Source organism: Lissotriton helveticus, chromosome 6, assembly GCF_964261635.1.
Source record: "Lissotriton helveticus chromosome 6, aLisHel1.1, whole genome shotgun sequence".
Lineage (NCBI taxonomy): Eukaryota > Metazoa > Chordata > Amphibia > Caudata > Salamandridae > Lissotriton > Lissotriton helveticus.
This window is the reverse complement of record NC_136067.1, coordinates 1,825,055,248-1,825,080,599: the sequence shown is the minus strand read 5'-3', so window position 1 is coordinate 1,825,080,599 and position 25,352 is coordinate 1,825,055,248. Positions and strand designations below refer to the sequence as shown.

General features: G+C 45.8%; 1 protein-coding gene and 1 long non-coding RNA gene across 4 annotated transcripts in view; one reads left to right on the top strand and one right to left on the bottom strand.

The window, feature by feature from the left end:
* Nucleotides 1-25,352, bottom strand: part of SYT14 (synaptotagmin 14) — a 761,278-nt gene that overhangs the window by 20,061 nt on the left and 715,865 nt on the right. The window lies entirely within an intron of this gene.
* The window catches only part of LOC144763784 (uncharacterized), a 310,592-nt gene that overhangs the window by 137,401 nt on the left and 147,839 nt on the right, over nucleotides 1-25,352 (top strand). Inside the window, exons 6-7 of the long non-coding RNA XR_013596261.1 lie at nucleotides 9,193-9,333; nucleotides 9,598-9,774. This is a non-coding gene — a long non-coding RNA (uncharacterized LOC144763784). The remainder of the gene's footprint in view (nucleotides 1-9,192; nucleotides 9,334-9,597; nucleotides 9,775-25,352) is intronic.

Below are 25,352 nucleotides of genomic sequence, written 5' to 3'. Positions count from 1 at the left end.
TCCCCAGTAGGGAAAGTGTTGGATAGCGAAGAGGTAAAATTACTATTCCCACTCCAGTGAGTGCAACAGGAGGGAAAGTGATGGATAGCCGAGAGGTAAACATTATTATTCCCACTCCAGTGAATGCAACAGTAGGGAAAGTGTTGGATAGCGGAGGGGTAAGAATTACTTTTCCCATTCCAGGGAGCGCAACAGTAGGGAAAGTGTTAGATAGTGGAGAGGTAATAATTACTATTCCCACTCCAATTACTGCAACAGTAGGGAAAGTGTTGGACAGCGGAGGGTTAATATTTACTATTCCCACTCCAGTGAGTACGACAGTGTGGAAAGTTTTGGATAGCGAGAGGTAAAAATTACCATTCCCACTCCAGTGAGTTCAACAGTAGGGAAAGTTTAATATGCAACTTCACTTTCATAGTCTCAAGTTTTTCTAAACCATGAAACAACAAAGGAAAATTATATTGATGTAAAAAATATCGATGTACAAAATATTGTTATATAAAAAAATAATGTTAAATAAATTAAATTGTAAATTTAACTTTAAATACATTATTTAGATGTAATGTACATTTTAACAAATATAATAAATTTAAATAAAAAAAATCAAACATACATATATAAAATGTAATATATTTATGTATATTTCCTTTAAAACAAATTAATAAACCTATAATTGTAATTTATTTTAAAATGTTATAAATAGATAAACATTTACAAATAAATGTATATATATATATATATTCCTTCAAGTTTCCAGAGTTTCCAGAGTTCAAACACTGCATATGAAGCAACTCGGAAAAGAGAATAAAGCCACCAGATAAGCGCGTTTCCAGTTTTCAGTGCATTTTATTGTGAATATGCAGCCCACCAGTCATCATGACGCGTTTCGCCTCAGCCGAGGCTTGATCACATGTCATGCAAGGAAAATAGGAGGTGACATATATAGTTTGGGTGGTCATGTGACCAGTGCAAATTCATACATTTTTAAAGTCACAGTAGCAATACAGAAAGTAATACTGGGCATAGTGCCCTACTTTGAAACATTAAAAAGGATCCCTGCTTCCCACACTAAATTGTAGTGCGAAGATCATATTAATGTGCAAAATACGCAAACAGATAAATATAATACAGTCTATATTTAGAAAAAGTCGTTTTCTTAAAAGACATAAATATATATATATACACGTCATAAATATGAAGTTAATATATATACACAGCATAAATATTATTGATTTCCTTAAAAAAATAGAAAAAGGAAAACTGTTATAAAAACCATTTCATTTTAGAACAATAACATTTTGTTGTCTAAAAACCAGTATGGAATTCATTATTACGTTGGTATTGCACATTGGTCAGGGAAAGAATTGAAATGTATACATCACACTGTGATTCATCATCTTGCCCAAAGTGGGCGAAAAATGTCTATCAATCATCCATAGCATGAAGTATGAATAGTGCACAAAATATGGAAACTCCTATAGGGTTGTATTTAAATAGTGTATAAAGTGATAGTGTCAAAAATCAATAAAATCATAATAGACAAAATTTTAGATTTCAGGTTTTCGAATCAGTATTTAAAGATATGCATATATACATCACAACTAGTAGTAGACCCTTAATGTTGTCTCATAAACACGTGTAGAGATCCTCACTACTGTTGAGCCCTCCTGGCTGTTTGCTATTAAGCTCTAATATATAGCGTGTTTCCAGGAGGCGCAACTTGCCATCTCTGTCCCCTCCTCGTTTGAGGGGCAGGACTGAATCTATCAGATAATACTGTAATAGGTCTGGATTGCTGTTGTGTGAGCTTTCAAAATGTCTAGCAACAGGATAGGATTGGTCCTTCCCCGTGATGGCTCTTAGATGTTGTAGGATGCGTTTGTGTGCCGGCAGCCGAGTGCTGCCGACATACTGTAGACCACATGGACATAACAAAATGTAGACTACGAATTCAGTTTTACATCCTAACTTCTGTTTTATGGCAGTTGGCTTGTCCTGAAAAGGACTTTGGTAGTGGGTTTTGTTTATTGCATGTTTACAGGCTTTGCAAGTTTGACATTTTTTAAAGCCTGTAATTCTCTCCCACCACTTTTTTGGGACTTCAAGAGTGTTACTGACCAGGGCATTGCCTAGTGAAGGTGACTTTCTAAAGGTAATCTCAGGTCTCCCTTGTACCAACCCGCCTATAACAGGATCCCCCTGTATTAGGTTCCAGTTTTTTGTAAATATTTTGCGGATTTCGGCGTGCTGTTGACTATAGGTGATGATAGCCCTGCATTGTGTTTCTCCTTTCTCTGTGGTAGAAACTGGTTGATGCTCTAGTGTTTGCTGTCTCGTGAATTTAGCAGTTTTTTTAATCGCTTCATCAACAATTTTGTTGCCATACCCCCTCTCTAGGAATCGTTTCTTGCTAAGGTTCTGTGCAAGGGTGCACTCTCTTTCTGTGCTACAGATTCTCTTGAGGCGTAGCATTTCCCCATAGGGGATGCTACGAATGAGGTGACAGGGGTGGTTACTGGAAGCGTGCAGCACGGTATTGCCTGCTGTTGATTTTCGGTGCAATTTAGTCTGAATAAGTCCGTGCTCAACATATACCTCAACATCAAGAAAGTTCACAGATACATCACTGATAGTTGAGGTAAATTGTAAATTCAATTCATTCACATTTAAATTATCAATAAAGGCCCTGGCACTATCCTGAGAACCCCTCCATATCAGGAAGAGATCGTCAATGTATCTCAGATAGAGTACAATGTGTTGCTCGGCAGCACTTCTGTGCTGCCCCATGAGAACCTGCTCCTCCCACAGCCCCATGTGTAGACACGCGAAGCTGGGGGAGAAGCAGGATCCCATGGCAACACCCCTTAGTTGCTGGTAAATCTGGCCATCAAATGTGAAGAAATTCTGCTCTAGGCAGGTGAGCAGCATTCCCATGAGCATTCTGGTGTGATTTGCATGTTGTGGAGGGCGCTTGTCAAGATAAAATTGTGCCGCCTTTAACCCATCAGAATGCCTAATCGAAGTATACAGGGAGCAAATGTCTAATGTCATCAACAGGTACTCACTTTTCCATTCCAATTGGGACAATTTACAAATAAAATCAGTTGTATCCCTGATATATGAGTCCAAACTCTTCACCCAGTCCTGCAAAAAGAAATCTATGTACCGTGATACATTTTCTGTTGCACTGCCAATCGCAGATATAATGGGTCTCCCAGGGGGGTTAAGTGGGTCCTTGTGGACTTTTGGTAGCAGGTAAAATGTCGGGATTATTGGAAAGTCTGTTTTAAGGAATTTAAATTCATCCATAGTTAAAAGTCCACTGCTACGCCAGGCCATAAGTTTTTCATTCAAATCTTTCCAGGCCAGTTTGATTGTCACAATATTAGATCTGCGATAGCAGGCTTTGTCTCCCAATTGTTTTTCTGCTTCAGCAATGTATTGTTCACGTCTCCACAGGACAATATTCCCACCTTTGTCCGCTTGCTTTACTATTAGGTTTTCATCTGATTTGAGTTTTTTAATCAGAATGTTGTAGCGTTGGTTTTGGCGTGCAATTACTTGGCTTTTTCTATTTGTTTTGGTATATAGTTTCTTGAGATCTTCCACAATTAGTTCCTGGTAAATGTCCAATATATATATATACATACACCTATAACATAAAATCTAATACAAAAATTATATTATAAACTAAAACACTAAAATATTTAATAATTTTAACACTTACATTCTACTGCAACAGTAGAGAAAGTTTTGGATAGCAGAGGGTTAAAAAATACTATTCCGACTCCAATGAGTGCAACAGTAGGGAAAGTGTTGGACAGCAAAGGGGTAGAAATGTATATTCGCACTACAATTACTGCAGCAGTAGAGAAAGTGTTGGATAGCGGAGGGGTAAAAATTACTATTCCCACTCCAGTGAGTGCAACAATAGGGAAACTGTTGAATAGCGTAGAGGTAAAAATTACTATTCCCACTCTAGTGAGTTCACCAGTAGGGAAAGTGTTGGATAGCGGAGGGGAAAAAATGACTATTCCCACTCCAATTACTGCAACAATAGAGAAAGTGTTGGATAGCGGAGGGGTAAAAATTACTATTCCCACTCCAATTACTGCAGCAGTAGAGAAAGTGATGGATAGCGGAGGGGTAAACATTACTATTCCCACTCCAGTGAGTGCAACAGTAGGGAAAATGTTGGATAGCCAAGAGGTTAATATTATGATCCTCACTCCAGTGAGTGCAACAGTAGGGAAAGTGTGGGTTAGCGGAGAGGTAACAATTACTATTCTCACTCCAGTGGGTGCAACAGTAGGGAAAGTGTTGGATAGTGGATAGGGTAGAACTTACTATTCCCACTGCAGGGAATGCAACAGTAGGGAAAGTGTTGGATAGCGGAGAGGTAACAAGTACTATTTCCACTCCAATGAGTGCAACAGTAAGGAAAGTGTTGGATAGCAAAAGGGTAAAAATCACTATTCCCACTCCAATTACTGCAGCAGTAGAGAAAGTGTTGGATAGCGGAGGGGTAAAAATTACTATTCCCACTCCAGTGAGTGCAACATTAGGGAAAGTGTTGGATAGCGGAGAGGTAAAAATTACTATTCCCACTCCAGTGAGTGCAAAAGTAGGGAAAGTGTTGGATAGTGGGGGGTAAGAATTACCATTCCCACTCCAGGGAGTGCAACAGTAGGGGAAGTGTTGGATAGCAGTGGGGTAGAAATTACTATTCCCACTCCAATTACTGCAACAGTAGGAAAAGTGTTAGATAGCTATGGGGTAAAAACTACTATTACCACTCCAGTGAGTGCAACAGTAGGGAAAGTTTAATATGCAACTTTACTTTCATAGTCTCAAGTTTTTCTAAACCATGAAACAACAAAGGAAATTGACTTACTTTTCCTTAATGAGCATTCATGTTGTAGTTAACAGATATCAGACCCATATCAGCAGTTTACTGAAACTGAGCAGACAGATACTTGAAGCACATGAATGGTGCTTGCACCTTTGTTTTCTTGTGTTTCATTGTCACTACAAATGAAACTTGACTTTTATGGGCAAAGGTGCAGCCCACATACACACTTAGGTTTTCGATGGCAATAGAGATAATTAATTGCTTTTCTCTTCAGTCATTATGTATATTGATGCACCACTGTCGATGATGGAAGGTATCGAACAAGCATTTATTTTCAATGTAATCTTCAGATAATGTTTGTATGACGTTGGTGCTTTAGCATGTCGACTTTTCTTTGACTGCCATTTTTCCACACATGTAGCCAGTCCGACAAGCACACGTTTCTCTGAGGTAAACATCAACATGGAACCACCATCTTCCCCACTTTCATTTGATATTGATACGGAAAAACTGTTTGACGATGATTTAGATGACGATCGGCTTCTTTCAGTGTCAAATTGTCTCATTTGATGTCATCACTTGACCTTGTGGGTGTGTGTTGAACGTTGCTTCTGGAATGCTCTGGCAGCATTTTGTCTTCGCGCCGTTACGCACTTACTTTTTCCTTCTCTCTACAAGCCATCACAAAATGGTTCTCTCTCCCACAGCCTTTACATATTTGTCCGATGGCGGGACATTAACCTTTGTGTGGAAACTAAAATCCACATCTAAAACATAACTTCTTTTTACGTGTAGACATCACTTTGTATCCTTCAGTCTTTTGCTTTGGCTTATTTTTTATACTCATGACTGGTTCACTCTGGGCCCCTTCAGCCTACATGTCAGCAACTTGCCTTTCAGCGCGCTCCTCAGGTCTGGCAGCCATTAACATGCGCTGCAGACTAAGATTTTCTCTCAGCATGCATCGTCTGACTAAATCTGACAAGCAACCATCAATAACTATGAGATGTATAGTTTTGTTATCATTACATTCATTGAATTTGCAGTGTTTGATGAGTGTATCGAGTCTCTCTGGAAATTCATCAAGGGTTTCAACCACTTTTTCGCATTTTGACTGAAAATATATCTTTCGTAATCAATGTTTGGTATTGGATTGAACTTGAGATTCAGTGTTCTTTAATTGGATGGTATGTGATTTCTTCGTCAGTTCTCAGCCTTTTCTTTATGACTACTTTCACACCATTACCAGCAAGATTTTTGAGATACTTGATAATCATTTTGTTATGAGTCTCTTCGAGTGCATCAATGAAATCATCAAATGTCTCTATCCAAGCAGTCTATCTATTACCACTAGCTAGCTTTTTGGCTGTATCGAGAGGTGGTGGTGTTTTCAGGAATGCAGCAGAATTGTAGACCAATGTGGATCTTACAGACACCGCTGGTGGATTACTGTGACTTGATTTAGGCATCTCACCTGTGAGACCTTGCAACGTGCTGGCCTCTGAATCATCTTTAAGGATTGCTGGATATTTGACTTTCTTCGCTGCCATCTGATACATTTCACTATTCCAAGAACCTCTCTTGGCTCTTTATTCTTGGAAGACCTGTGAAGTTGTTCTGAACCCCACTCACAAGTTTTGGTGTCTGGCCACTTCAGGTACAGATAACTCGGTAAGCACAACCTTATGTTCATCTCCTTGAGTCACTTCAGTGACTCTCTTTAATCGATTCGGTAAGTTATTTATTTCTTCTTTTCTAACTGTCAAATTGCACTTTCTGACACCTGGTTGATCTCTACCTTGCAGGGATTCTGTGTGCAGCGTTATTTTGCCAGGTATGATTATCAGAGGCTGTGCTTCGTAAACCTGGTTTAATCCAGCTTCCGCTTTAGCACTCTGTATAATGAACAACTTTATCTTGTGCAGCAGCGCGGGTCTTTTATGTATGGCCTGACCAGCAGGTTCTCGACCATCGACGTGTAGATTTTGGGCAACGCTTCCATTGTCTTCACCTGCTTTACAGCGGTTTGACGTAGCGCCTTGACTCCACATGCATGAAGTGTCAATTCCGTTCTTTGACAGCGACACACGTGGAATGCACAAGCAGTTTGCTTCGTCCACTGCAAACTCTCTGGGAGAGAATGTCATTCTTTGGGTTACTTATCCTTTGTCTCAATGCCAGCTGTAGCGTTTCCCCTCCAGGCTTGGTACCCACCAATGATTACGCCACATACGGGGCTAAATATTTCATGTCTTTAATCATCTGCATGCAACTGAGAACTCAACATTTTAAAACAAGCTTTCACTGCATTCCACTCTGACACCTACATCACAGCTCCACGGAGTCCATTAGGATCCAGAAGGGTTCGGTCATAAAATGCGCAAAACACTACAGGAATGAGCATACATTAGGAATTAGTCATGCTGGCGACCCATTTATCCACTACGGAAAGATGGAAGTCTGTGACAAGTCTTGATGAGTATCAAAAAAGTGAATTAAGTTACACATAGCTCTCTACAAAGGCAATGTTAAAACCTAGAGTTATTTTAAAGGTACATGCATCTATACAGATGCACATAAATCTCATGTGTGTTCTATAGTTTCTTTAAACTTTGATTGGTATTACCTCCTTACTTCATTCAATGATAGCCATTGTATGTCTTGCTCTTATTCTTTAGTTTTAATGTCATTTTGTTTTTCAGGTATTCAATGGGCTTAGAGTAGTACAAATACAATAGATCACACCACTAACATGTATGTTCCTGTAATATCTTACTTTTTTTTACCTTTGCTTGAGAATTTTTTTTACTAATTTTGTATAGCTTGATAAATAAAGTTTCAATTGCTTGCGTTAAAGGAACCTAGAACACTGTGCCCTTATTTTAGTAATCAGTACACTAGTGTTCTCTGCCCGGCCAGTGATATGAACTATGTCTTCGGTAGGTTCTGATTTCACACATTTTGTCACCATGAAATACCTGATTTTTCTATACATCTAGAGATTACGAGCAATGCTCAATTGCAATTAACTATACTTGAATTGGCCAAGCCCCTCTGCTTTCCCTCTAGTTCCAGATTTCCAATGCTTTCCTGCTCATACACTCCCACCTGGAATGATTATTTGATTAAATGAATCGTAGAATGGTTCCTCTTTAAAAAGCAAGGTACACAAATGTCACTCCAGCACATTTGAACCACTGGTAAAACAATCCACAATCAATAATAATCACAAGACACAGCCCAACATAGCTCAATAGAAAGTACATATGGTCAGAATCCCGCCCTCAGGCTGGAATGTTGATGCTCCCATTTAGCAAGCCCTTCAAATCCTAAACTCCACACGCACCACATTCTATAAAATTCAACACACCATCAGTTATTTGGCATGTATTGTAATCCTAATATTGAATACAAAAATATAGCAAAAGTAATTAGATGTTGGTAAGTGTAGGGTTACTATACTTAACTCCTCTTAGACACTTTGACAATATATATGTTTTTCATGGTAGGTAAACATGGAATTAAATCCAGTAAACCAGAAATTATGACATATAGGGCCTAATTCAAAAAGGTACATTTTTACACTTTTGTGTAAGTTTACTATTTTTTGAAATTCACAACGCATTTACGAGTACTAAAAATAAAGTTCCTTGCTCATCATGTGTGAATTTTGTCCATGTTCTATATGTCACTTGATTTATCAAGAATTACTGCCTCATGTATTGCCCCTTGTTTGTTTTTCCACCAAATCAGCATTGTTTACTGTACTACATAGATATGTTTATTTACTAAATTAAACATATTTTGGTGTAAGGGCTTTTATAATCTTCCACATTCAGTCAGAGTAAAACCATCCACTTGGGCTAAAGTCCATGCACCTGCACGATGTCGATGTCAGGGCAAGTTCATTCACAGCCACCGGCAAAAACTGGTAGGTACAGATGCTAACAAGAAGTGCTTTTCATGTTGCCCCGAAATTATTTTTTATTCATTACAAATGTTTTGTCATGTCCATTACCTGGTTTTCAACATAAAAGTTACTAGTAAATGTGTGTTTGGCATTTTCGTTTTGTATAGGTTTTTATTAGCATTTGTACAATACATGAAACAATATTGCCATACTTTTGCAACTGCACATGATGAGGTGTCTGCTCACAGAAGCTGATTTCATCCCTCTTCCTCATCCTACGAATACACTTGTTGTTCCTTATTTTAATAACATTTAACAGCAATGTTGGGTTGGCTTAGTGTAACAGGGGGAGTCCGCTTCCTCAGCGGCCCAGGTACTCAGTAACCCCTGTACAGGACTCATGTTGTGACCCCCCCTCTTATCTTCACAGAACACAGACTGGTCGTACTCAGGAGAACAGGATCATACGTGGGACGAGAAAGAGGACGGTGGTCCCTTTAACTGGCAGGAGTTGGGAGAGTGGAGCCAGGAGGCCATCGGCAACACGAGCCGCCCAGCAGCACGCCTGGAGGTGTGTGGCTATCCCAGATACGGGGGCGTATAGCAGGTTGAGTGGGGAGGAAGGGTGGGGTCGGTTACGTGACCTGGTCCCTTGTTAGTTCCCCGATATTACCCCCTTCCTTGCATCCTCTTGCACTCCCCCTTCATTTGCACCAGTGGTCGGAGTGTTTGCACGGGTGGTGTTCCCTCACTCCCTATCCCTGTCACGAGTGAAATACTTACGCAAAAGGACTGATACATTCCCTGTCTATCCTTTCCCTTTACACGCTTCGAGATGACTAACAAGCACCACGGAGCCATCCACGCCGCCCACGAGGAGGAGTCCAGGACGTTCTCAGCGAGAGGAGGAAACCGTCCGACGAAGGAGGAGGCGAACTGCTCAAAGCCGATCACCGAGAAGAGCCCCTGTCAGGACAACTTGCACGACCCCTGCCGACCCCGCTACACTTAGGTACCTCAAGCACCTAGTGGTCATGTTGTATTATGTAGATATTCAATCAGTACATTGATTATCCATAAACCTGTCCCAGGATGCTTGTTTCCGGTCCTGGGAAGACATGGCTCGGCAGTTCGGGCTGGACTGTTCCCATGAGGTACGGGGTCAAACTGATTTGCATATGGCCATGTCTGAACTGGGGTGGCGGAGTGAGCTAAAGGCTGAGTGCTTGCAATGTTCAACACTCCTTCCATCATTCCCTTTGGGTTTGCTTCATTGTAATAAGGCTGTCGGATTTGAAACCATGGATATAGGTGGGAAGGCCTCCGACCTAAGGTCGGAGGATTTCTGACCCTATTCTAAATCTGCCCCCTAGTGTCTGATTCAGGGCCTATGTGTAAAGTCCTACAAGTTCACCTGCCCTATCTTTTTCTGTGCAGAGTGCCCCACCCCAAGTGCGGACTCTCTGCCTTGAGTGCGGAGACTCCTCCCCAAGTGCGAGGACTCCGTTATCATCAAGATATTGCTTGTAAATGCGTTTGTGAGTACCGAAAAATTGTAAACTTACACAAAAGGGTACGCTTACCTTTGTGATTTAGGCCTACAGTGTAGGTCTTATACAGCACCTAATGTAAATTGGAACTTTCTGAGCTCAGTGTTATAAAACTTGGTGCAAGTTAACAAAAAATATAGTTCTGTCAATCTGGTGCTTTACCTAAAGAGGTGTGATCGCTGTGAATGTGTATAATGCTTTTTGATCAGACAAATACAAATGTGAAATGTGAGAGTAAAATCGATCTGCATTTGTATGTTTGCTAAGCATGTCTTCAACCATGTATTTCAGGAAAACAATTGCCTTATACCACATGCTCTAAGCAAGGCCTAAACACAAACAGTAAATGTTTAGGATCATTGTAAAATTTGCATATAGGAGCCCTAAAAGTTCTTCACAAGCATTAAAAACTCATTGTTGCCGGAAAAGAAGGTGTTGAAGAATGATCTAAAATGTCCAAAACCCCTGTTAGTGAATGCGCTTTGTGACGATAAGGGCTTGCAAAGTGTGGCCATCAAAGATTATCCAAAAGGTATTGACCTAGGAAGCTCCTCATGGTGTGCGCTATAATGTAATTAATTAATTATGGATTGTATGAACAGACAATCTGTCCCAAGGCGAATCCTCAAACGAAAGGCATTCAAAATAGGCTCATAATTAATCATCCTACAATTATGTATGCATGTATTTGGTAGTTTTAATAGCATGAAACTCGCCCAAAAGGCAGCTATGCGCTGAACAGGGTCAAATGTTCTCAAACAGTCAGCAAGTGATAGGAAAGGGAAGTAGTTATTGGAGTATTACTACACCATTAGTAGTGGTCTTAAAAGAGATGTGTCTTCAATTCTTTCATTTATTTGGAGCAGATTTGGGGCTGTCCTCACGTTTATGTACGCATGTAATTAATTGATTATACGATGTTGCAATTAATGTAAAAATATATTTCCCATACATCACTGCCCCATTGGTTGGAGTGAGTGCCCCTTTTAAGGTCGAGCTGGTGTAGCAGCGCAGCTGCGTCCAGCGAAGCATCTATTGTCGTCGACTTTCTGGGAATGTGAGACAGGGGATGTGCACGTGCAGGAGATTCCCCCATGTGAGGGCGCACGTTCACTCACACGCCGTGCACATCTCCTGTCTCACATTGCCAGGAAGCCGATAACACACACACACACACATACACACACGCATGCACACACATGCAGGCACACACACAGACACACGCGCACACACACACACACAGACAGACATGCACACACACAGACACACGCGGGCACACATCCCCCCCACCCACCCCACCCCACTCAACTGGCTCTTTCCGCGTGTCCCTCTCTCCCTTGGCAGCCAGCGGGTCAGTCTCGCCATGGGAGCCCCTGCTATCCGCTGGTCTTCACCCGGGCCCCCTCCTGGGACCCGGGACTTCAGCTGCCGCACTCCGCTTTGGCGCCGGGGCTCGCTGCTCATATCGAAAGTTAGGAATGGCGCGCATGCGCGGGCAGCCCCCGCCCTCTCATTCACAGCCCGGACTTAGTCACGTGTTTGTGCAGGACATAAGGACTTTTGTTTGTAAGGGATCTCCAACTTCCCCTTTAAAAGTTTCTTTCGTTTTACCGGTTCTACTGTCACGTGTCCTTTACAGCGCACCATTTGATCTTGTTTAACAAAAGAAGGCAGAGGGCGCGAGGCAGGCGGACCTGGTCATTGACACCGAGATTTGCTTCGTAGATATGTGGCAATTTTAGTCAGTCGTCACTCTGGAAGTTCACCCCGTGATCTTAACAGCCCTTCAGTAGAGGCTCCAGCGCACATCAACTACGCTTTCACACCGTCACCATAGGATATAAATACATATAATTATCTCAAAAGGAGCTTGTTTACATGGTGGAAAAGGCAGGGTTCAGTTTGCCCTAGGGTTCTGTTTAGTAGAAATGCACCCTCGTTGTCGTGGTCGGACTTATTTTGGGGGTAGATACATGCTGCAATGGAGGAGTGATTCAGAAAAGGGGGTGGTGATGAACAGAGTGTCTGAATTAAGCAGACCACTCTTACCCAGTCCAAAGATCAGGGCTTGATCCATCACCGTTTTTTAGCTCACTGCACCATCCCAGCTCAGAACCTGGCTATATGCAAATTAGTCTGTTCCTGTCCCAGTGCATGATGGGAACAGGGCAAACCAAACTACCAAGCCAATTCTTATACTGGGAAGGAAACAAGCTTCCGGGGACCGGTTTCTGGCATTACAGCCGTCGTCGGCCCGGCTTGCTTGAATCCTGATGGTGCAATGAGCAAGGGACTCACATCTGAGTATACCCTTCCACGCTTATGGTGGACAAAATGATTCAGAAAAGGGGGTGGTGATGAACAGAGTGTCTGAATTAAGCAGACCACTCTTACCCAGTCCAAAGATCAGGGCTTGATCCATCACCGTTTTTTAGCTCACTGCACCATCCCAGCTCAGAACCTGGCTATATGCAAATTAGTCTGTTCCTGTCCCAGTGCATGATGGGAACAGGGCAAACAAAACTACCAAGCCAATTCTTATACTGGGAAGGAAACAAGCTTCCGGGGACCGGTTTCTGGCATTACAGCCGTCGTCGGCCCGGCTTGCTTGAATGCTGATGGTGCAATGAGCAAGGGACTCACATCTGAGTATACCCTTCCACGCTTATGGTGGACAAAATGATTCAGAAAAGGGGGTGGTGATGAACAGAGTGTCTGAATTAAGCAGACCACTCTTACCCAGTCCAAAGATCAGGGCTTGATCCATCACCGTTTTTTAGCTCACTGCACCATCCCAGCTCAGAACCTGGCTATATGCAAATTAGTCTGTTCCTGTCCCAGTGCATGATGGGAACAGGGCAAACCAAACTACCAAGCCAATTCTTATACTGGGAAGGAAACAAGCTTCCGGGGACCGGTTTCTGGCATTACAGCCGTCGTCGGCCCGGCTTGCTTGAATCCTGATGGTGCAATGAGCAAGGGACTCACATCTGAGTATACCCTTCCACGCTTATGGTGGACAAAATGATTCAGAAAAGGGGGTGGTGATGAACAGAGTGTCTGAATTAAGCAGACCACTCTTACCCAGTCCAAAGATCAGGGCTTGATCCATCACCGTTTTTTAGCTCACTGCACCATCCCAGCTCAGAACCTGGCTATATGCAAATTAGTCTGTTCCTGTCCCAGTGCATGATGGGAACAGGGCAAACCAAACTACCAAGCCAATTCTTATACTGGGAAGGAAACAAGCTTCCGGGGACCGGTTTCTGGCATTACAGCCGTCGTCGGCCCGGCTTGCTTGAATCCTGATGGTGCAATGAGCAAGGGACTCACATCTGAGTATACCCTTCCACGCTTATGGTGGACAAAATGATTCAGAAAAGGGGGTGGTGATGAACAGAGTGTCTGAATTAAGCAGACCACTCTTACCCAGTCCAAAGATCAGGGCTTGATCCATCACCGTTTTTTAGCTCACTGCACCATCCCAGCTCAGAACCTGGCTATATGCAAATTAGTCTGTTCCTGTCCCAGTGCATGATGGGAACAGGGCAAACCAAACTACCAAGCCAATTCTTATACTGGGAAGGAAACAAGCTTCCGGGGACCGGTTTCTGGCATGACAGCCGTCGTCGGCCCGGCTTGCTTGAATCCTGATGGTGCAATGAGCAAGGGACTCACATCTGAGTATACCCTTCCACGCTTATGGTGGACAAAATGATTCAGAAAAGGGGGTGGTGATGAACAGAGTGTCTGAATTAAGCAGACCACTCTTACCCAGTCCAAAGATCAGGGCTTGATCCATCACCGTTTTTTAGCTCACTGCACCATCCCAGCTCAGAACCTGGCTATATGCAAATTAGTCTGTTCCTGTCCCAGTGCATGATGGGAACAGGGCAAACCAAACTACCAAGCCAATTCTTATACTGGGAAGGAAACAAGCTTCCGGGGACCGGCTTCTGGCATTACAGCCGTCGTCGGCCCGGCTTGCTTGAATCCTGATGGTGCAATGAGCAAGGGACTCACATCTGAGTATACCCTTCCACGCTTATGGTGGACAAAATGATTCAGAAAAGGGGGTGGTGATGAACATAGTGTCTGAATTAAGCAGACCACTCTTACCCAGTCCAAAGATCAGGGCTTGATCCATCACCGTTTTTTAGCTCACTGCACCATCCCAGCTCAGAACCTGGCTATATGCAAATTAGTCTGTTCCTGTCCCAGTGCATGATGGGAACAGGGCAAACCAAACTACCAAGCCAATTCTTATACTGGGAAGGAAACAAGCTTCCGGGGACCGGTTTCTGGCATTACAGCCGTCGTCGGCCCGGCTTGCTTGAATCCTGATGGTGCAATGAGCAAGGGACTCACATCTGAGTATACCCTTCCACGCTTATGGTGGACAAAATGATTCAGAAAAGGGGGTGGTGATGAAAAGAGTGTCTGAATTAAGCAGAATCGTTTTGGCCACTATAGGAGTGGCAGGGTATGCTCAGACATGAGTCCCTTGCTCACTGCACCATCAGGATTCAAGCAAGCCGGGTCGAAGACGGCTGCAATGCCAGAAACCGGTCCCCGGAAGCTGGTTTCCTTTCCAGTAAAGAATTGGCTTGGTAGTTTGGTCTGCCCTGTTCCCATGATGCACTGGGCCAGGGTCAGACTAATTTGCATATAGCCAGGTTCTGAGCTGGGATGGTGCAGTGAGCTAAAAAACGGTGATGGATCAAGCCCTGATCTTTTGACTGGGTATGAGTGTTCTGTTTAACTCAGATGCTCTGTCTATCACCACCCCCTTTTCTGAATCGTTTTGGCCACTATAGGAGTGGCAGGGTATGCTCAGACATGAGTCCCTTGCTCACTGCACCATCAGGATTCAAGCAAGCCGGGCCGAAGACGGCTGCAATGCCAGAAACCGGTCCCCGGAAGCTTGTTTCCTTTCCAGTAAAGAATTGACTTGGTAGTTTGGTCTGCCCTGTTCCCATGATGCACTGGGCCAGGGTCAGACTAATTTGCATATAGCCAGGTTCTGAGCTGGGATGGTGCAGTGAGCTAAAAAACGGTGATGGATCAAGCCCTGATCTTTTGACTGGGTATGAGTGTTCTGTTTAACTCAGATGCTCTGTCCATCACCACCCCCTTTTCTGAATCGTTTTGGCCACTATAGGAGTGGCAGGGTATGCTCAGACATGAGTCCCTTGCTCACTGCACCATCAGGATTCAAGCAAGCCGGGCCGAAGACGGCTGCAATGCCAGAAACCGGTCCCCGGAAGCTTGTTTCCTTTCCAGTAAAGAATTGGCTTGGTAGTTTGGTCTGCCCTGTTCCCATGATGCACTGGGCCAGGGTCAGACTAATTTGCATATAGCCAGGTTCTGAGCTGGGATGGTGCAGTGAGCTAAAAAACGGTGATGGATCAAGCCCTGATCTTTTGACTGGGTATGAGTGTTCTGTTTAACTCAGATGCTCTGTCCATCACCACCCCCTTTTCTGAATCGTTTTGGCCACTATAGGAGTGGCAGGGTATGCTCAGACATGAGTCCCTTGCTCACTGCACCATCAGGATTCAAGCAAGCCGGGCCGAAGACGGCTGCAATGCCAGAAACCGGTCCCCGGAAGCTTGTTTCCTTTCCAGTAAAGAATTGGCTTGGTAGTTTGGTCTGCCCTGTTCCCATGATGCACTGGGCCAGGGTCAGACTAATTTGCATATAGCCAGGTTCTGAGCTGGGATGGTGCAGTGAGCTAAAAAACGGTGATGGATCAAGCCCTGATCTTTTGACTGGGTATGAGTGTTCTGTTTAACTCAGATGCTCTGTCCATCACCACCCCCTTTTCTGAATCGCTTTGGCCACTATAGGAGTGGCAGGGTATGCTCAGACATGAGTCCCTTGCTCACTGCACCATCAGGATTCAAGCAAGCCGGGCCGAAGACGGCTGCAATGCCAGAAACCGGTCCCCGGAAGCTTGTTTCCTTTCCAGTAAAGAATTGGCTTGGTAGTTTGGTCTGCCCTGTTCCCATGATGCACTGGGCCAGGGTCAGACTAATTTGCATATAGCCAGGTTCTGAGCTGGGATGGTGCAGTGAGCTAAAAAACGGTGATGGATCAAGCCCTGATCTTTTGACTGGGTATGAGTGTTCTGTTTAACTCAGATGCTCTGTCCATCACCACCCCCTTTTCTGAATCGTTTTGGCCACTATAGGAGTGGCAGGGTATGCTCAGACATGAGTCCCTTGCTCACTGCACCATCAGGATTCAAGCAAGCCGGGCCGAAGACGGCTGCAATGCCAGAAACCGGTCCCCGGAAGCTTGTTTCCTTTCCAGTAAAGAATTGGCTTGGTAGTTTGGTCTGCCCTGTTCCCATGATGCACTGGGCCAGGGTCAGACTAATTTGCATATAGCCAGGTTCTGAGCTGGGATGGTGCAGTGAGCTAAAAAACGGTGATGGATCAAGCCCTGATCTTTTGACTGGGTATGAGTGTTCTGTTTAACTCAGATGCTCTGTCCATCACCACCCCCTTTTCTGAATCGTTTTGGCCACTATAGGAGTGGCAGGGTATGCTCAGACATGAGTCCCTTGCTCACTGCACCATCAGGATTCAAGCAAGCCGGGCCGAAGACGGCTGCAATGCCAGAAACCGGTCCCCGGAAGCTTGTTTCCTTTCCAGTAAAGAATTGGCTTGGTAGTTTGGTCTGCCCTGTTCCCATGATGCACTGGGCCAGGGTCAGACTAATTTGCATATAGCCAGGTTCTGAGCTGGGATGGTGCAGTGAGCTAAAAAACGGTGATGGATCAAGCCCTGATCTTTTGACTGGGTATGAGTGTTCTGTTTAACTCAGATGCTCTGTCCATCACCACCCCCTTTTCTGAATCGTTTTGTCCACTATAGGAGTGGCAGGGTATGCTCAGACATGAGTCCCTTGCTCACTGCACCATCAGGATTCAAGCAAGCCGGGCCGAAGACGGCTGCAATGCCAGAAACCGGTCCCCGGAAGCTTGTTTCCTTTCCAGTAAAGAATTGGCTTGGTAGTTTGGTCTGCCCTGTTCCCATGATGCACTGGGCCAGGGTCAGACTAATTTGCATATAGCCAGGTTCTGAGCTGGGATGGTGCAGTGAGCTAAAAAACGGTGATGGATCAAGCCCTGATCTTTTGACTGGGTATGAGTGTTCTGTTTAACTCAGATGCTCTGTCCATCACCACCCCCTTTTCTGAATCGTTTTGGCCACTATAGGAGTGGCAGGGTATGCTCAGACATGAGTCCCTTGCTCACTGCACCATCAGGATTCAAGCAAGCCGGGCCGAAGACGGCTGCAATGCCAGAAACCGGTCCCCGGAAGCTTGTTTCCTTTCCAGTAAAGAATTGGCTTGGTAGTTTGGTCTGCCCTGTTCCCATGATGCACTGGGCCAGGGTCAGACTAATTTGCATATAGCCAGGTTCTGAGCTGGGATGGTGCAGTGAGCTAAAAAACGGTGATGGATCAAGCCCTGATCTTTTGACTGGGTATGAGTGTTCTGTTTAACTCAGATGCTCTGTCCATCACCACCCCCTTTTCTGAATCGTTTTGGCCACTATAGGAGTGGCAGGGTATGCTCAGACATGAGTCCCTTGCTCACTGCACCATCAGGATTCAAGCAAGCCGGGCCGAAGACGGCTGCAATGCCAGAAACCGGTCCCCGGAAGCTTGTTTCCTTTCCAGTAAAGAATTGGCTTGGTAGTTTGGTCTGCCCTGTTCCCATGATGCACTGGGCCAGGGTCAGACTAATTTGCATATAGCCAGGTTCTGAGCTGGGATGGTGCAGTGAGCTAAAAAACGGTGATGGATCAAGCCCTGATCTTTTGACTGGGTATGAGTGTTCTGTTTAACTCAGATGCTCTGTCCATCACCACCCCCTTTTCTGAATCGTTTTGGCCACTATAGGAGTGGCAGGGTATGCTCAGACATGAGTCCCTTGCTCACTGCACCATCAGGATTCAAGCAAGCCGGGCCGAAGACGGCTGCAATGCCAGAAACCGGTCCCCGGAAGCTTGTTTCCTTTCCAGTAAAGAATTGGCTTGGTAGTTTGGTCTGCCCTGTTCCCATGATGCACTGGGCCAGGGTCAGACTAATTTGCATATAGCCAGGTTCTGAGCTGGGATGGTTCAGTGAGCTAAAAAACGGTGATGGATCAAGCCCTGATCTTTTGACTGGGTATGAGTGTTCTGTTTAACTCAGATGCTCTGTCCATCACCACCCCCTTTTCTGAATCGTTTTGGCCACTATAGGAGTGGCAGGGTATGCTCAGACATGAGTCCCTTGCTCACTGCACCATCAGGATTCAAGCAAGCCGGGCCGAAGACGGCTGCAATGCCAGAAACCGGTCCCCGGAAGCTTGTTTCCTTTCCAGTAAAGAATTGGCTTGGTAGTTTGGTCTGCCCTGTTCCCATGATGCACTGGGCCAGGGTCAGACTAATTTGCATATAGCCAGGTTCTGAGCTGGGATGGTGCAGTGAGCTAAAAAACGGTGATGGATCAAGCCCTGATCTTTTGACTGGGTATGAGTGTTCTGTTTAACTCAGATGCTCTGTCCATCACCACCCCCCTTTTCTGAATCGTTTTGGCCACTATAGGAGTGGCAGGGTATGCTCAGACATGAGTCCCTTGCTCACTGCACCATCAGGATTCAAGCAAGCCGGGCCGAAGACGGCTGCAATGCCAGAAACCGGTCCCCGGAAGCTTGTTTCCTTTCCAGTAAAGAATTGGCTTGGTAGTTTGGTCTGCCCTGTTCCCATGATGCACTGGGCCAGGGTCAGACTAATTTGCATATAGCCAGGTTCTGAGCTGGGATGGTGCAGTGAGCTAAAAAACGGTGATGGATCAAGCCCTGATCTTTTGACTGGGTATGAGTGTTCTGTTTAACTCAGATGCTCTGTCCATCACCACCCCCTTTTCTGAATCGTTTTGGCCACTATAGGAGTGGCAGGGTATGCTCAGACATGAGTCCCTTGCTCACTGCACCATCAGGATTCAAGCAAGCCGGGCCGAAGACGGCTGCAATGCCAGAAACCGGTCCCCGGAAGCTTGTTTCCTTTCCAGTAAAGAATTGGCTTGGTAGTTTGGTCTGCCCTGTTCCCATGATGCACTGGGCCAGGGTCAGACTAATTTGCATATAGCCAGGTTCTGAGCTGGGATGGTGCAGTGAGCTAAAAAACGGTGATGGATCAAGCCCTGATCTTTTGACTGGGTATGAGTGTTCTGTTTAACTCAGATGCTCTGTCCATCACCACCCCCTTTTCTGAATCGTTTTGGCCACTATAGGAGTGGCAGGGTATGCTCAGACATGAGTCCCTTGCTCACTGCACCATCAGGATTCAAGCAAGCCGGGCCGAAGACGGCTGCAATGCCAGAAACCGGTCCCCGGAAGCTTGTTTCCTTTCCAGTAAAGAATTGGCTTGGTAGTTTGGTCTGCCCTGTTCCCATGATGCACTGGGCCAGGGTCAGACTAATTTGCATATAGCCAGGTTCTGAGCTGGGATGGTGCAGTGAGCTAAAAAACGGTGATGGATCAAGCCCTGATCTTTTGACTGGGTATGAGTGTTCTGTTTAACTCAGATGCTCTGTCCATCACCACCCCCTTTTCTGAATCGTTTTGGCCACTATAGGAGTGGCAGGGTATGCTCAGACATGAGTCCCTTGCTCACTGCACCATCAGGATTCAAGCAAGCCGGGCCGAAGACGGCTGCAATGCCAGAAACCGGTCCCCGGAAGCTTGTTTCCTTTCCAGTAAAGAATTGGCTTGGTAGTTTGGTCTGCCCTGTTCCCATGATGCACTGGGCCAGGGTCAGACTAATTTGCATATAGCCAGGTTCTGAGCTGGGATGGTGCAGTGAGCTAAAAAACGGTGATGGATCAAGCCCTGATCTTTTGACTGGGTATGAGTGTTCTGTTTAACTCAGATGCTCTGTCCATCACCACCCCCTTTTCTGAATCGTTTTGGCCACTATAGGAGTGGCAGGGTATGCTCAGACATGAGTCCCTTGCTCACTGCACCATCAGGATTCAAGCAAGCCGGGCCGAAGACGGCTGCAATGCCAGAAACCGGTCCCCGGAAGCTTGTTTCCTTTCCAGTAAAGAATTGGCTTGGTAGTTTGGTCTGCCCTGTTCCCATGATGCACTGGGCCAGGGTCAGACTAATTTGCATATAGCCAGGTTCTGAGCTGGGATGGTGCAGTGAGCTAAAAAACGGTGATGGATCAAGCCCTGATCTTTTGACTGGGTATGAGTGTTCTGTTTAACTCAGATGCTCTGTCCATCACCACCCCCTTTTCTGAATCGTTTTGGCCACTATAGGAGTGGCAGGGTATGCTCAGACATGAGTCCCTTGCTCACTGCACCATCAGGATTCAAGCAAGCCGGGCCGAAGACGGCTGCAATGCCAGAAACCGGTCCCCGGAAGCTTGTTTCCTTTCCAGTAAAGAATTGGCTTGGTAGTTTGGTCTGCCCTGTTCCCATAATGCACTGGGCCAGGGTCAGACTAATTTGCATATAGCCAGGTTCTGAGCTGGGATGGTGCAGTGAGCTAAAAAACGGTGATGGATCAAGCCCTGATCTTTTGACTGGGTATGAGTGTTCTGTTTAACTCAGATGCTCTGTCCATCACCACCCCCTTTTCTGAATCGCAATGGAGGAGTGGCTGGGCAAAACTACAGGGCAGAAAGGACTGGCGGAGTAGGCATCTACCGCTAGGCGCCTGTTTAAAGACAGTAGGGCTGGGCAGAGGTATAGACCCCTGCTGCAGCAGGGGAGGGGCTGGGCAGAACTACAGGGCAGAAAGGACTGGGTGAGTAGGCACGTACCGCTAGGCAAGTGTTATTGCTGCAGGGTGCAGGGGTTGGCAGAAGTATATGCACCTGCTTCAGGACAGTCGGGCTGGGCAGAGGTAAAGGGCACCGGCTTCAGGACAGTAGGGTCGGGCACAGGTATAAGCAAGCACCTGCTTATGGGCAGGAGGGGCTAGGAACAGATGCCAGATTCAGGACAGGAAGGCTGGGCAGAGGCACTCTCGGTGGTGTCAGGACAGGAGGGGCTTAGTACAAATACAGGCTCCTGCTACAGGACAGGATGGGCTCGCTACAGGTACAGGCACCGGTGTCGGCACACAATGGGCTTAGTACAGATACAGGCTCCTGCTTCAGGACAGGATCGGCTGGGCAGAGGTATAGTCACCTGCTGCAATGGGGGAGGGGCTGGGTGCAGGTACAGGCCAGAAGTTGTGTCAGGACAGGGTGGGCTGGTCAATGGTATATAGGGTAAAATCTCCTTTATGGAAGGGGAGTTCAGTGACTCCCATCTTCCGCGCTGCTACTACTGGCTGTCTTCTTAACAGCACTGTTTTTCCTTGTTTCTTATCTTTCTTGCCTGCCTTGTTTTTTGTTTGCATTGGCAGCGCGTTCTGTGGTACACACATGGAGTTAGTTTGCTCCCACTTCACTTAATCTCCCTGTGCGGAGCCGTCCCCACACCACCACCTCCTACCCGTCGCTTTTGTTTCCTTGTTTACGTAGCTCTTATTCTGGACTGGATCGCTATTACTTAACGAGTTTGAATCATCGAACATGCCCGTCTTGCATCTTGACATCTTTCTATTATTTGCGTCACTCTCCGTAGCAATGATTAGGACTTACTTTTATTAAGTTTAATTATTATGAACATAATTTTAGAATATTTCAATGACTTCAAACATAGCGAGGATGATGGTTGGTTTGCATATGGATTTAGCATAATGGCTGGCACTTTTGACCTAATAGGGAACGTGCAGTTTGATGTAATGTTGGTTTGCTTTCTGTTCCATTTCTGTGAACCTTGAGGTTGTGTGATGTGAACTCCTCATGATAGGTGTCACAATGCAATGTTATGAGGTGAAACAAGGGGCGGCCCAGAATAGCTGGGTTTTTGTGCTGAAAAATGGGTTGGTAAAAATTTGCGAACTTAAATTCTGCTCAAAGGTTTGTATACACTTGAACGTTTGGTTTTTCACTTGTGTACCCCAACACATTTTAACTCGTGAGCCACAGCTTCCAAGTTCTGAGCTTGCTTATATGCAACATTTCCATGTTTTATATGGCTCAGGTGTGATGTTTAGATTCCTGTTCAGTACTCTAGTGTACATAAGTGTTTCTTGAGGCAAGCATGGACTCCTGGATCCAACTGCATGACCGGACCTTCACAGCAGCCACTTTTATTTTCATTTGCATCAGCAGCTTGTTCATTATTGTGGTGCAAAGATGAGTTCGTTTGTATCCGTTCGTCGAAGAGGCATCCGCATCTTGTTTTTTACTGGACTTACTGTGTGCTTTCACCAGATTGATCTTGTCCATGCCCACCACCACTACCACCACATACTCAACCACCACCACGTCCATCACCACCATGTCCACAACCACCATGTCCACCACCACCATGTCCACCATCACCATGTCTACCACCACCATGACGTCCACCACCACCACGGCCACCACCACCATGTCCACCACCACCATGTCTACCACCACGTCTACAACTACCACGTCCACCACCACCACATCCACCACCCTATGCTCACCACCACCACATCCACCACCACCACATCCACCACCACGTCCACCACCACATCCACCACCACATCCACCACCACCACGTCCACCACCACCACGTCCACCACTACCACGTCCACCACCACGTCCACCACCACCATCATGTCCACCACCACCACGTCCCCCACCACCACGTCCACCACCACCATGTCCACCACCACCACCATGTCCACCACCACCTCGTCCACCAGCATCATGTCCACCACCACCACGTCCACCACCACCACGTCCACCACGTCCTCCACCACTACATTCACCACCACTAGGTCCACCACCACCATGTCCACCACCTAGTCCACCACCACCACATCCACCACCATGTCCACCACCACCACCACGTCCACCACCAACAACACGTCCACCACCACGTCCGCCACCACCACGTCCACAACCACCACCACCACAACCACCACCACCACATCCACCACCACCACATCCATCCACCACCACCACCATGTCCACCACTACCATGCCCACCACCATGTCCACCACCACACCCACCACCACCACCTCCACCACCATGTCCACCACATCCATCACCACATCCACCACCACCATGTCTACCTCCACCACCACCACGTCCACTACCACCACCACCTCCACCAAGTCCACCAAGTCCACCACCACATCCACCAATACATCCACCACCACCGCATCCACCACCACCGCATCCACCACAACCGCGTCCACCACCACCGCGTCCACCGCGTCCACCACCACCGCATCCACCACCACCACCATGTCCACCACCAACACCACCACATCCACCACTTCCACCACCACCACATCCACCACCACGTCCACAACCACCACCTCCACCACCACCACGTCCACCACCATGTCCACTACCACCACGTACACCACCACCACCACGTACACCACGTCCACCACAACCACTTCCACCACCACCACGTCCACCACCACGTCCACCACCACCACGTCCATCACCACCATCACCACCACGTCCACTACCACCACATCCACCACCACGTCCACCAGCACCACATTCAATACCAGTACGTCAACCACCAGTACGTCCACCACCACTACGCCCACCAACACCATGTCCACCACCATCACACCCACCTCCACCACCACACCCACCTCCACCACCACCACCATGTCCACCACATCCACCACCATGAATGCTATTGGTGTCACATTTGCGAAAGTTATAACTATTGGCATTGTAAATGGCAAAGCTAATAATTTTGCTATTTTCAAAACCAACACATAAATAAAAAAAATGTAATTTACAATACCAATATCACAAACTTTCCTAATGTGAGACCTATTGCATTGCAAATGCTTGATGTATATACGAGCACCATATGGGTGAGTGGCTGAGGGCTTGCCTAATGGGAGCGCCAATATACAATATGCGGAGGAATCGCTGCAGTCAGTATCCTGATTTGACCCTACCACCTGGTTTCACCAAGAAGTGGCTTAGATTACTGCAGGAGAAAGAATTCATGATCACTCAGATCTTCTGCTGAGGAAGCATGTGGGATGGTGATGTGGTCATCTCAAAATTATGCTGTTTTGAGGGTGCGGGTTATATTCCAGAAGGGTGTTGATTGAGGGTGAAGCTTGATATCGAAGGGGGATTGTTAGCGAGGGGTGTAACATCCAGAAGATGAATGATCAGCATTGGTCAGATATCTGTTAAAAGTGGGCTTAGAACAAAAAGGAACGTGTTCATCTTTTACTTTTGCTTTGAAGTCATTTGATGAAGTATGGAATCCTTCTCTATTTTGATAGCGTAACTGTTTTTCTGTCTATTTCCTTTGATATTATGTCGCAATGCACATGGTTAGGCACCATACTCGTGTCATCAAGGTTAGCTAGGAAACCCATCTTATTTAAAACAGGATGAGTAGTAAAAAATACTTCAACGTGTACTCTTGAAATCTATCACTCCTAAGCAAGTTGTCCTGCAAGGCTCAAAACAGCACAGTAATATGGGCAGTGCTTAATTTGAGTTGGTGATTGCTGGTGGGGGCCACTGGCACTCATTTATGGGAACTGGCTCTTATTTTCACACATCGGACATCAACCAAGAGCAAGAGAGAGGAAAAAAAACACAAAGCGAAGAAGAGACAGATTGAAAAACTGTCTCAAAGGAGTAAAACAGGGTCCCGCAAGAGTGACATAAATGGGCAGGGATTGTGTGGTTTTGGAATAAAGCGGCATCACGTGTTTTAAGACTAAATCGCCTTGGTATGAAAGGACCAACTTTTAATTGCACCGACCCCAGGCTTCTGAGAAGAGCTTCGGACACTCAATATTTGACATATTACGCACTATGTATGGGCAGTAGCCGGAATGTAGCTTTTTGATAATTCAATGTTCTCACATAACCTTATGGCCTTCTTTTACGCATTTTATATTAAGAAGCTATTGTTTTAAAGCCTTTTTCTGTTCTAGTCATGGGCA